This window comes from Caretta caretta, chromosome 7 (assembly GCF_965140235.1).
Source record: "Caretta caretta isolate rCarCar2 chromosome 7, rCarCar1.hap1, whole genome shotgun sequence".
NCBI lineage: Eukaryota > Metazoa > Chordata > Testudines > Cheloniidae > Caretta > Caretta caretta.
Genome location: NC_134212.1, coordinates 9,636,860 through 9,651,345, shown reverse-complemented (window position 1 = coordinate 9,651,345; position 14,486 = coordinate 9,636,860). Strand labels below are relative to the sequence as shown.

General features: G+C 39.6%; 1 protein-coding gene across 15 annotated transcripts in view; it reads right to left on the bottom strand.

The window, feature by feature from the left end:
• The window catches only part of MITF (melanocyte inducing transcription factor), a 245,109-nt gene that overhangs the window by 26,559 nt on the left and 204,064 nt on the right, over positions 1-14,486 (bottom strand). The window lies entirely within an intron of this gene.

The window sequence follows — 14,486 nt, the reverse complement described above, 5'->3', positions numbered from 1 at the left end:
CTATCTTACCTAACCCTATCTGAATTGGGAGGACATAGGCTAGGGCAAAACATCCACTCTCAGCAGTGTCATCCTTATTCTTCCTCACCAACTCCTAGGGAATACCATAATAATTTTATCAGACTTGGGTCTACATTAGGACCTAAACATTGATCTGACACTCATTGTAAGTATCTAGTTTCTGGCATGGAGAGAGAATATGGATTACTAGAAAAGCCCCAACACAATTTTACGATCTGTAATTAAAAACAGGCTTCATCCAAAAATCGTTAGAAAATAAAACGGGCAACGAGCTTGTTTGCGTTCATACTGTTAAGGAAGCATGTCGAACTATTCCTGTTCAATCGCCACAGAAAGTGGGATTTTAACATAATTTATTAACCTGCATGATACTTAGTTGGGCTTGAATAATTCAGATCTGTAGTGATAGAAATAGCTCTAGATTGTCCACTTTAACGTGTGTGTGCTGTGATTATGTACACAGTTTTTAAGAACAGAAACACACCTATATGTAACCAAATGGCATGTAAGGTTTATAAAAAGAGCTGTGCACATAATGGATTTTTCAATTTGCCGGCAACTCTGAAAAAATATATTGTTTTGGTCTCATGAAAATTTCATTTTGATTTTAAGCAGTTAAACATTTTTGAACTTTCTAAAAAATAAAATTGAAGGAATTTTGAAAACAAAGTGTCATTTTGAACTGAAAAATTGATACGTTTCTACATTTTTCATCAAAAAAGTTTGGGTTGAAAACTTTTTTTCCGATTTCTGTAAACACTAATATCGTAGCATGTGCAATTAGCGTCTGCGTCTATACTACCATGAACACAGAAGACTAAACCTCTTATGCTTGAATATCATAGAACTTACAAAGATACTTGTACAGTTATTTGTGTGATTTAATTATATTAATTCCATTATTTAGTACGCAAATCAAATTAACTTTACAACTAACTTCCTCTACAACCATGGCCCAAGCGAAACAGGATTTTCATGGATGGAAAAAAAATAGCTGTTTACTTGAAGGAACACAAATTCATTTGTTTCATCAATGAATAGGAAATCTACGAAAGCAGTTTATGCATTATCTTCCTTTCCAAAGGATTACTGAGGTTCCTAAGCTTATTCTGAGCTGGATAAGTATACCATGACAAATTTCCTACAGATAAAAATTATGACTCCGATCAGAAATCTAACAACAAAAATCCATAATTTTCCTTGTCCACCTGTAAACATTAGCACACGTTAAATTACAGTATGGCAGGCCGCAGTAGGGGATCAGGACACGGTTATGTGATGTACTATACAAACATGTAGGAAAAGACACTTTCTGCCTCAAAATGCATATACACTTGTGAGAGAAAAAGTAGAAGGGTATGAAAGGTGATGTACCTTGGGAAATAACACCAAAAACTGGATGAGAGGAAGCTTTGAAACAAAGCCATTAACTTTTGACAAAGAGGGTTTTATTGTAATAGCAAGATGTACAAGTATGGATTGCCTGCCCCTTTCCCTGTTGTATGTCCCCTCCTTGGAAATAAGTGGCAGTTGATGGTTTAAGCAAAGAAATGTCTTGCGACTGACTCATACATTTGTTAGTCTCTAAGGTGCCACACATACTCCTTTTCTTTCTGTAGGGGAAAGTGAGCCTCATATGGAAGGAAAGAGTGAAGTCACATGGAATGTTTGGGGGAATTTACAATGTCTCTGCATTAGCAGAAGTATAATATGGAGTTCAGAAATAGAAGACGCTTGTTGGCGCTAAAAGACGGTTTTATTTTCAGTAATGGTGAACCGAGCAACAGCTAGAGACCAAGTCATCCTATATACACCTCACCTTTCCTTTGGATTTTTCCTCCTACAAATACACTAAGCCTGCATTTTGCTAGCTATCAAAAACTACTCTGTACAACATTAGTATCCCATGTAGGTTTTAAAAAAAGTCTCTGGATATTTAGACTGCTTGTTAATGGTCCCATAATTAAAATGGATGGAGCAAGATCCTATTTACCTGTTATGTGAAAGACCCTCCCAATCCATTGGAGCAGCATACTGCTAATATTATCCATGGTGTAAGTAAAATCAGTATTAGGCTCCAAGATTCCCTAGACCATACAAGCAGTCGCCACAATAACCGAAAATGTATGAAAGTTAATGGATTCATTTTTTTCTAGACCTTATAACTAGGAGAGAATGGTTAACAAAGCTAGGGTATTTTCTCATCAAATATTTAGCTAATGGTTTACACTAACTCTAAACACATAATGCATACTATATTGACAATTGTTTCCTCCAAATCCATTATATCCCATACTCAAGGTCAGTAAAGGGACATCTCAGAAGTTCCATATTTGTCTACTGGTTTAGAGAATCAAAGATATTTCCCATCCAGTGGGTTGGTGGGTCCAGAGTTATAATGCTAATCCTGGTGACAAGTACTGTGCAGAGGTGTCGGAGAGTACTGTATATTCTAGAGTTGGTTACCGTAGGTGGGAACTACATCTGTGGCCTGATGTAGGCTGCTGGAGCTGTTGCAGCGTAGAGAAGTTGTGGGAGGTCCCTCTGAGGTTGTTCTGAACCTGGTCGTACATTGTGTTCTATATACCTCAAAAAAGCTTTGAACTGCTCATTTTTCTGCAATCTACAAGATGTCCCTTTGCATGCAATTGTCCGTTTTTTCTTTAGGAATTTGTAGGGAGATCTTGTTTATTCCTTATATGTTCATGCTATTAAATCTCTAGCCCAAGACATTTTATAAATACATTCTCTTCTCTATCCAGACTATCTTTCTGCTCTTAGCCTGGTTATTTATAATCCTATTTCCAACCCCCACACCTGGCAGAGGCTCATCTGCTCACCTCCCACTCCTACAGGGTCACCAGTTACCATCCTCTAGCAGGTATATGTTGGAAATATTTCACAATGCTTATAAATTGCTTGATGTATTTATCAGGATACTTTCCATCACCTTACCAAATCTTAGGCCTGGTCTACACTAGGGGGTGGGGTGGGGGAGGAATATCAATCTAAGTTACGCCATTTCAGCTACGTGAATAACGTTGCTGAAGTAGATGTACTTAGATCTACTTACTGCTGTGTCTTCCCTGCGATAAGTCGACTGCTGACGCTCCCCCGTCGACTCTGCCTGCGCCTCTTCCTCAGGTGGAGTACCGGAGTCTACGCGGAGAGCGCTCAGCGATTGATTTATCGCGTCTTCACTAGACGCAATAAATCGACTTCTGCGGGATCGATCATTCCGGAGGTAAGTGTAGACATGCCCTAGGTAAGTGTAGACATGTCCTAGTGTAAGGCAAAACTAGGTCTGTGAATCAACACCATTTACTTGCATGTGGCTTACATATCACACAGGGTATAAGAAGAGTTATTAAGAGACTAATTCATGATTCCATAAAGAGGACTCTAAGAGGTGTTTGTCTAACTGTGAAGCATACTATATTTGTAAAGGATATCAAGACGGATGTTTTTCAATTTCAGCGTAAACAAGGGACCTTAGTTTTACAGGAAGATAGAAGTCTGCCTTGCTGGATGTTATTTTTATTACATGTAAGGCATAAAAGATGAATTAAGAGTATTTTGAGCTATCAGATGGAGATGGATACCTTTGGACACAGTATACAGGATTAGGTGAAAGTGGCAATGGAAAGTCAAACAACGAATTTGGGTGGACTTTCCTGGGAAAAGCAAAAGGCAGCTTCCTAACTGTAGAGACACTCCCTTATCATATCTCAATTCCCTGCTCTCAGATGTGGGCACACCAGAGCTCCTCAGAAAAATAGTTGAAAAAGGTTTCTAACTATCAAAACTATCTACTTTTCCCATTCTCTGAAGTGGCTGAACTGTGTGTGCTGAAATTGTCCAAAAAACTTTTGCCTGCAGGGGAGCACAAGCATAGAAACCTTCAGCTAAAGTGAAAATGTTTTTTATAAGCAACTGAAAATAGGGGCTGATAATGGAAAAGCTTAGGCAAACTTAACTACATGTTGCATATGCTTTCTGACATACCTCTCTGTGGGCATGTTTTGGGATATGCAAATACTATTAATAACAGTTTTTCTTTTTAAATATAGTTATGGGAACCCTGTATTTACTTGCCATTTTAACATGCTCAGTAAGGCTTGTTAGAGACCTTGTGCTAAAAATTTCTGAACATTCATGGAGTGCATTTCCCACCTTCATAGAGCTACCTACATGTTAAGTATACTGATTATACTCTCAAGCTGCACAGGCTATGACAACCGTCACTATCAGTGCTACAACAGCAGCCTCTGGGGGAAGAAGTGTTGGGTTTGTCCTTCAGCTCTGCAGCACACTCCCAACTAAAGGATTAAGTACTAGAGTTGGCTGCAGGAGTAGGCTGGTATTTTTCGTGCAGGATGAGTATCATACTGAGTTATGTATTAATGACTAACTTCATTTTACAGACTGCATAACCGAGCACATTTGGACAATTCCCTCTAGGAGGCAGTGTGGCAAAATGGATGGAACTTGAATCTGCCATAACAGAATCCATACTGCTAATCCCAATCTGGGACACCACTCAGTGGGATTTGAGGCCTTGATCATTCAACAAGGTGGCTTATGAAGGACACAGAATTATTAACACCAGTTAGAAGAAATGAGTCTGGAATTTATGATCTGCGGGTTCCCAGTTCAGTGCACTGTCCTCTAGGGTACATTGATGAGAGAAAGATAATTTTGTCTGTGTCCTGACTGGAGGTTTCAGTTCTATTTCCCAGAGTAAAGCAAGATGCTGAGGAACATGCTCACTGCAGAATGATCACAGAGATTTTAGCATCAGGATTCTGTACTGAGCAATAGGTAACTCAGCCAAATCTAAATGAATTTTTATGGGGACAATGAGGGAACTCTCTCATCCCAGGTCTAAGGGTGATTTATTTCATGTAGTAATCTTAAAGTAAGAAAGTTCCTAGAATAATGAAGTAGAATAAATACAAGAGATTAAAAAGCAATTTTGAACATGGATAAATGGATGTGGGGGCGATGCTGGAATTTCAGCATGAAGTCTGGTGGTCATCATGGATATAAGTAATAGCCTGAAAAGTGCCAGGATGAAGACCTGGATTAAATGAAATGCCCACATAAAGACCTGACAAGGGTGTTGAGTAAAAGTATTCTTGTTTGACATTCTATTTTCTCTGCTACTAGGGGCATCTGCTAGAGAGAACAAGGAAAACGACATCCCCATAGCTTCTGAATGTCACTCTTCATTCCTTCCTCACCAAAATTCAAATTTGGCGTCTGCACAAAGCCAAAAGCGTAAATGGGTTTGGTATGTTTGGGATAGAGTTTTAAGACTACAGGCATAAATCTAGTACAGCTTGTATTATCAATCATAATTCTTTTAGTTTATGTATTTGTTGTAGCTTATTTTTTTCGGCAGAATGTTCTGTTCATAGGGAATCATTCAATGAGTGAATTTATGATGTAGTATGATGCAAGATAGGACTGAAGATAAACACAATATACTACCTGCCACATTACCATCCTTGCACGTCCAATTTTACTTTCCAAAATTAATTTCTGCAAACTATTATTATGCATCTCTTAAGTAGAGTTGGGTGAAATTTTTCAGACAAAAACCATTTTTGCCAAAAATAATTCAGATTCGAGTCAATCAAAACATTTTGCCTATTAGTGCTGAATTTGCCAAAATCACCCACCCCTTCTACTTACCCTCACCCACCCCCCACCAAAAATAATCAGTGCTTTCCTATGGTAGTTCTGAAACAAAATATTTTGACTTTTCAATTCAAAATAAAATTGAAGTAAAAGTCAAACGAAAATTCAATAAAAAAATTGAGGTAAAAAACCTTCAGAAACTAAACAAAATATTTTGTTTGACCTAAAATCAAGGTTTTGGGGTTTTTTTGTTGGTTTGTTTTAACTTTTTTGGTTCTCTGAAAAGTTTGAAAAACTCATCATGTCAAACTCACCTAATAGCTTTCTTTGACAGGATAACAAGCCTGGTGGATGGGGGGGAAGTGGTAGATATGGTATATCTTGACTTTAGTAAGGCTTTTGATATTGTCTCGCATGACTTTCTCAAGCAAACTTGGAAAATACAACCTAGATGGAGCTACTATAAGGTGGATGCATAACTGGTTGGAAAACCATTCCCAGAGAGTAGCTCTTAGTGGTTCACAGTCAAGCTGAAAGAGATTATTAAGTGGGGTCCCACAGGGATCAATTCTGGGTCCAGTTCTGTTCAATGTCTTCATCAATGATTTAGATAATGGCATAAAGAGTACACTTACAAAATTTGCAGACAATACCAAGCTGGGAGAGTTGCAAGTGTTTGAGGATAGGATTAAAATTCCAAATGATCTGGACAAACTGCAGAAATTGTTTGAAGTATATAGAATGAAGTTCAATAGGGACAAATGTGAAGTACTGCACTTAGTAAGGAACAATTACTTACACATATATAAAATGGGAAAGGACTGCCTAGGAAGGTATACTGCGGAAAGGGATCTGGGGGTCATAGTGGATCACAAGCTAAATATGAGTCAACAGCATAACACTGTTGCAAAAAAGCAAACATCCTTCTGGGATATATTAACAGGAGTGTTGTAAGCAAGACATCAGAAGTAATTCTTCCATTGTACTCCAGTTGGAGCTGTCTCTCCAGTTCTTGGCGCCACGTTTCAGGAAAGATGTGGACAAATTGAAGAAAGTCCAGAAAAGAGCAACAAAAATGATTAAAGGTCTGGAAAACATGACCTATGAGGGAAGATTGAAAAAATTGGGTTTGTTTAGTCTGGAGAATAGAAGACTGAGGGGGGACATAACAGTTTTCAAGTACATAAAAGGCTGTTACAAGGAGAAGGGAGAACAATTGTTCTCCTTCACATCTTGAGGATAGGACAAGAAGCAATGGGCTTAAACTGCAGCAAGGGCACTTTAGGTAGGACATCAGGAAAACCTTTCTGTCAGGGTGGTTAAGCAGTGGAATAAATTGCCTAGGGAGGTTGTGGAATCTCCATCATTGGAGATTTTTAAGAGCGGGTCAGACAAAGACCTGTCAGAGATGTTCTAGGTAATACTTAGTCCTGCCTTGAGTGCAGGGGGCTGGACGAGACCTCTCAAAGTCCCTTCCAGTCCTACGATTCTATGATTTTCTGCCATACAGCTCGTAAGTGATTTATAAACCAAGAATTTTTTGGGGCGCGGGAAATCTGTGGTAACTAATTCCAACAGCAAAAATATTCAAGCAAGCTGTAAGCTTCTCAAACAGCAGTTCATGACTAGAAAAGGAAAAGAGAAGCTCTCTGCCCATCTGCGCTCTTCCTTCTCCCCCCACTGTTCCTATATTCCAACACCACAACTAATCAAGCAGCAGCATAACAGAGTGGAGTGCAGGACAATCTGATGAGGTTCAATAAGGATAAGTGCAGGGTCCTGCACTTAGGATGGAAGAATCCAATGCACCGCTACAGACTAGGGACCGAATGGCTAGGCAGCAGTTCTGCGGAAAAGGACCTAGGCAAGGTAGCCTGTTTCCTCTTGTTTTTTCCTACCCCCCCCCCCCCAGATGTTCTGGTTTAACTTGGATTTAAACTTGGAGAGTGGTCAGTTTAGATGAGCTATCACCAGCAGGAGAGTGAGTTTGTGTGTGTATGGGGGTGGGGGGGATGTGAGAAAACCTGGATCTATGCAGGAAATAGCCCGACTTGATTATGTAAAGAGTTGTCACTTTGGATGGGCTAGCACCAGCAGGAGAGTGAATTTGTGTGGGGGAGTGGAGGGTGAGAAAACCTGGATTTGTGCTGGAAATGGCCCACCTGTTGATCACTTTAGATAAGCTATTACCAGCAGGACAGTGGGGTGGGAGGAGGTATTGTTTCATATTCTCTGTGTGTATATAAAGTCTGCTGCAGTTTCCACGGTATACATCTGATGAAGTGAGCTGTAGCTCACGAAAGCTCATGCTCAAATAAATTGGTTAGTCTCTAAGGTGCCACAAGTACTCCTTTTCTTTCTAGGGGTGACAGTGGACGAGAAGCTGGATATGAGTCAGCAGTGTGCCCTTGTTGCCAAGAAGGCCAATGGCATTTTGGGATGTATAAGTAGGGGCATAGCGAGCAGATCGAGGGACGTGATCGTTCCCCTCTATTCGACATTGGTGAGGCCTCATCTGGAGTACTGTGTCCAGTTTTGGGCCCCACACTACAAGAAGGATGTGGATAAATTGGAGAGAGTCCAGCGAAGGGCAACAAAAATGATTAGGGGTCTAGAACACATGACTTATGAGGAGAGGCTGAGGGAGCTGGGATTGTTTAGCCTGCAGAAGAGAAGAATGAGGGGGGATTTGATAGCTGCTTTCAACTACCTGAAAGGGGGTTCCAAAGAGGATGGCTCTAGACTGTTCTCAATGGTAGCAGATGACAGAACGAGGAGTAATGGTCTCAAGTTGCAGTGGGGGAGGTTTAGATTGGATATTAGGAAAAACTTTTTCACTGAGAGGGTGGTGAAACACTGGAATGCGTTACCTAGGGAGGTGGTAGAATCTCCTTCCTTAGAGGTTTTTAAGGTCAGGCTTGACAAAGCCCTGGCTGGGATGATTTAACTGGGAATTGGTCCTGCTTTGAGCGGGGGGTTGGACTAGATGACCTTCAGGGGTCCCTTCCAACCCTGATATTCTATGATTCTATGCCCTGAAGTTCCATGTTTAAGTGCAATTATATAAGCAGGACTCTGGGGGATTCAAAACCTCCAGCCCATATGGTGTCTTCCTCTTTCCCCTTCCCATTTTAACCCTGACCTGCTGTGATGATAGCTCATTCGTAGGCATTTAACTTTTATACCTACGATTTGAAGACTGTAAACTCCTCAGGGTATGGATTATGTCTACCGCTCTGCGCGGTATTTCGTACAAGAATGCTCTGATTCTCATCTGGGCCTTGACCACTGACAGTGTTACAGGAGCCATGTGATTTTCTGCCTCAAGTCAACATAGATGTCGTGGCTTACATCTGTGGCCCCCCATCAGCAAGGAAAGGAGAAACCTGAGTTCCATGCATTACACAGAAAAAAGAATCTCCTCTTCTAAAATGTCATCGAACCTTGCTAATAAAGCTAAACCAAATCTCTCTGCATATCAGAGGCAAGACCAGGCACAGGAACATACCAGAGATTCAGAGGATATTTATAATCCAAGAGAAGGAAATAAAATAAAATTAAATAAATAAATAAATAAACAAAAACGAGCATTTATTCCATTTAAATTGCCCTAGGAGTTGCAGATTATAATTACGGATAAAATACTTTTGAGTTCATTTTCCCAGCTCAATAGCGCTTTTTGTTACTCAAACAGCTAAATGTCATGGGATTTTAAAGAAAGGTTAAAATACTGTATCATTTAACAATTAATGATACCAAAGTATAAGCCATGCAAACCCACATCAACTGAAAGAGGTGCAGACATTGGTTATGTCTACTTCATTGGAAAACAGGTTCAGAGGAGCAAAATATTCCAGAAACAGGATTTTAAAGACAGATTTTAGCCACTCTAAAGGTCTGACCAATTTTTTTTTGGGCAGACAATTCATGTATTTTAATACGTATTAACTTTTTGCCATAATTGACCCCACTCCTATCCGCTCCTGAAAAAGCCCTCTACTTTGTTGCATTTGTGAAGCTGAGAAAATTAGAAATAACGTGAATGGAAGAACTGCAGCAGCTTCCTATCAAGAGCCTTCCATTGCCAACACAAAAAATAGGGGAAAAACAGGGAGAAAACCTACAATGCATACCCAACCTTTTTCTGTGCCCAGGATTAAAAACAGAGACCTGTTGCTACCAATGAAAGCCTATTCAGACCTGGGGTAATATAAAGATGTACAAACTAAGCAACAGATGAGAAAATGGCATCCAAGCTTGATAGTCAATTATTGGTGTCTATTGCCTCTTATGTTAAAAGAAATTACATTTATATGACAGGCAAGTTTATATAGTTAATTCAGTCTCAGACAGGTGGCAAACACAGATTAGTTTCAAAACTTTAGAAACTGTCCCCCCTTGCCTCATGAAAAGGCTATGTCACATGTACAGTAAAGCCTTTAAGTGGTGTGATCAGCTCCCTGGGTCACCCATCCCTCATCTGCCTTCCCATAAGGAAGATGGGCTGTACACAGTGGACGAGATCCCCATCTTGGCATCAAGCTCTTTTGCACTATGTAAAAGCGCCCTAAAAGCCTCATATCAGGCTGTGGGAGAATTCCCCCATTGCAGGCACTGTGTAAGACAGCCATAAGGCTGTGTACCAAGGACCTCTACGCAAGCCCTGGCATAGAGGGCATGTTGGAGCAAAACCACAGCACTGTGGCCCAAAGGGAAGAGCAGCACAGGGGTGGGGGATTGCAAAAGTGACTTGCAGCCATCTTAGTCCTCACATTATGTGGGCTAAGACTTCTGTGCTAAACGAATTAGAAGTGCGGCACAGGATCTCACCAAGTCCGTGGATAGGATATGTTTGATTTTTCCCTAATGCCATCCAAAGTAGAAGCAAATGCAGTGTTTTATTTAGACCTCTTTCCTTTCAGCAATGTGTTGTTTGTGACCAGTATCTGGGGCTGTCAATCCCGGTACCGAGGTTTTGGTATCCAGAGCCACTACAGCATGGCAGTGGCAACACAAGATTCTACGTGGAACCCTGCATGTATACCCCAATCTTGGAAGAGCCATTTTTAAGATGTGAAAAAGTACAGCCTTCAAGTCCATCCAGTCCTTCACTTCTCCGCTGCTAAAGAAGGTGCCATTAAGTACCAATTGTGTTTTGGACAACTATTCATTACGGAAAGGACTAAGACCAATCGTTAAATTTTATGCAAAGCACATAGTGACTGGATGGTAACTAACTAACTTTCATTCAATATTCAGTTGGCCTGGACTTGAACCAGAAACTTAGAAAGCTCAGTAGTTCACTGATATACCCACTGAGATGCATAACTGAAGTATTTTTTTTAAAATGATTAAGAGCTGAAACTAGTCAATGAACTCACCTTGCATGCCATAGCAAGAACTCAGAATGAGTTATAACTGTTATAAGAATTCTTGTATTTGGTTATGTAACATCAGGTACTAGAATAGGCTTGGGTAAAAAAAAAAAAGAACCCCATGCAAAGTTTTGGGTTAAATGGATTATTTTTAATCACAGTTATGACTGTACCCCAAAATGGGCTCAGCAAAGGTTTGCTCATTCATTGCCACCAAGGAGTTTGCAAACATTTACTCATTTTTCTAGCAAGAACAGATCCCATTTTGAATCAAGATGGCCAAGCAGCAGCAAAGGTGAAAGATGTATGCGTGTACATGTTTTAACTTCCTCAGTATTCAAAACTGGGGAGGGATTAAGCTGGCTAGTTTGCTCTAAGTGTTTGAAATCCGAGACCTTGGCACAGAGAAAGGAAAAAGTCCTAAGAAATGTGTCCGTGTGTGGGTGTCACAGAGAAAGGTAATACCCTGGAGTCCAAAGAAGTGAGTGTGTGTGAGTGTGTGTGAGAGAGAGAAAGTGAGGGAGAGAGAGTGTCTCTGTGTGTGTGTATGTATTTATTTGGGCTGTCAATCGTGATTAACTCAAAAAAATTAATCCTGTTTAAAAAATTAATCACAGTTTTAATTGCACCGTTAAACAACAGAATACCAATTGAAATTAAATATTTTGGATGTTTTTCTATATTTTCATATATATTGTATTCTGTGTTGTAATTAAAATCAAAGTATATATTATTTGGATTATAAATATTTGCACTGTAAAAATGATAAAAGAAATAGTGTTTTTCCATTCACCTCATAAAAGTACTGTAGTGCAATCTCTTTGTCATGAAAGTGAAATTTACAAATGTAGACTTTTGTTACATAATTACACTCAAAAACATTCATTGCAATTCATTTTTTTAATCTCTTGACAGCCCTAATATGTATATAAAATTTAAAATGGGTTTATTTGTAAATTTGCAGTTTCGCATACAGGGTCCTAACAAAGGCTATGGAAGTCAACAGAAAATCTCCTCAGACATCCATGAGCTTTGGATCAGTCCCATAGTCTGTTGATATTTGCTATTTTTTTCGGCCTGGTTTTAGTGTTACCAATCCTCCAGGATTGGCCTGGAGTCTCCCAGAATCAGCATCTATCTCCCTGTGACTATTGAAAGCAATCTGGGAGATTTTAATAGGATTATTAAGAAAACAACATTACATCATGTTGGGAGAAAAAAAAAATCTCCCAGAGCAGCTTCTGTCGGAGTTGACAACTCTACGTGGTCTACACTAGAAAACTAGGTCAGTATAACTGCATTGCTCAGGGGTGTGAAAAATCCACATCCCAGAGCAACACAGTTGAACTGACCTAACCTCGGATGTAGACAGCTCGAGGTTGACAGGCAAGCTACCTCTTGGGGAAGTGGAGAACCTATGGCAACTGGAGAACCCCTCCTGTCAGCGTAGGTAGCATCTTCACCAAAGTGCCACAACGGTGCCGCCTCAAAAGGTGTAGACCTCAAAGGTGCACTGCTGCAGTGTTTTAAATGTAGACAAGCCCTTAAAATGATTTAAGGAGCATTTTTGTTTACTTTTTATATAGAGCCTGCACTACCAACAGGGCCAGATATGTAAATTCTTCCACATGATCAATTGAAGAATCATATTATGGCAGAGCTAAAAAAAAAAAAAAAAAAAAACACAAAGCAAGCCCAAAAAACAAACAAAACAAAGACTCTTTCTCCTTTAGATGCTGGTCCAATTCCCATAGAAAGATTCAGTGGGAACTAGCTCAGTCCTTAAGTTCTGAATCTACCGCAACTCAGTGACTGGGCCCATATTGCTGAATGTAACCCAAGCTTTTCAGAAGTGCTGAGCACCCAAAATGCCAATCAAAATCAACAGGAGCTGCAAGTGTTGCTCAGCCCCTCATGGGGAGGAAGGGGAAATCTGGGCCCAAATTCATAAGAGGCAGAAGCATACCAAGTGCCGGCAAAAAAACAAAGGTTTTGTGAACCAAAAAAGCAATACTCCAAAATCAGCAGTAAATTAAGCTCTTTTTGTGATTACATTGCAACATTTTTCTGAAGATCTGAAAACATTTTACAATGAAGTAAATTTAACAAGACCCAGTGAAGTATTACTATATCCACCATACACACGGATAAACTAAGGAACAGACATGCTGGAAGACTTTCCCCAAGGTCACACACTGAGTCAGAACAGAACACAGAAATCCTAATTCCCAAGGCCTACAAAAAAACCCCCAATGCGCTTAGAAATGTTTTGGCGTATTTATTAAAAAAGCCTTGACAATGGAACCTGTTAAAGAAATGTTGAAGTATAATACAAAATTAATATATTTTATTTTAGGAAGTACCATTTATTTTACTTTAACAAAACCGTTTCACCAACACTGGTCACAGCACAAAGAACACTTGTTTTAAAATATGTCTGTTTTCAGGCTATGTACTTTGCAACGAATACTAAGTGCCACGGGAACAATTTAGCAAAGAATGAAGATTTTGTTAATTCAAAATATTGCTGTGTAGTTTAAGTGCCCAAAGCTATTAGACGTCATAGTTTAAATAAAATTAAAAAAAAAAAAAGTAAGCCAGAATCTACACTACTTTGCCTACAGCCTATAATGGCTTTTATGTCAGCCTGAATATGGAAAGTTTGAATAAGCCGCAGCATAAAAACAATTTAAAGGCGTTCATTTTATCATGCTAATTATTAACGTGATAATGAGAAACAGCCTGAAAAAAAAGTCGCTAAGGCCTTGTCTACACTGCCACTTACTGCGCTGAAACTTTCTTCGCTCAGGGGTGTGAAAAAACGCCCCCCTGAGCGATGCAAGTTTCAACACTGTAAAGTGGCAGTGTAGAGAGTGCTCCCAGCGCTGGTAGCTTCTCCCCTCGCAGGGGTGGTTTTACTACAGTGGCAGAGCCGCAACTACAATCTAATGGCAGCTGCGTAGATATACCCTTAGTTCACATGAAGGAGACACAGGCTGGCTTCCTACCGACTTGCTTGATTTTATCCTCCTGCTCAATGAGCTCTGAGATTATTTATGTCTACGTTAAACCTACTGAATTATTAAAAAAAGTTTCAATACCACTGAAAACGATGATCAAGCATTTTAAGAATAAGATTATCCAAGTCACCTTTATGCAAACCCAACACTCTACTGCCTCAGCTGCTCTAGTAAATACTACTATTTTTCTGCCAGTAAACCAAAAAAGCCAAAATTAACCCTGAAATTTTTTTTTACATCATGCAAAAAAAGTGAATTATTGCTCCAAAGGCTGAAGTTATCCAACAGGTCTAAATAATGCTATCAAGCATCAAAACCAGAACCTGCCTCTGTTACTGTTAAATTTAATGGTGATCATATTTTGCGGTGAAAATAAGTCATGTCATTACAGCCTGGAAACTTTTAATTAAATACCACATCAAAAACA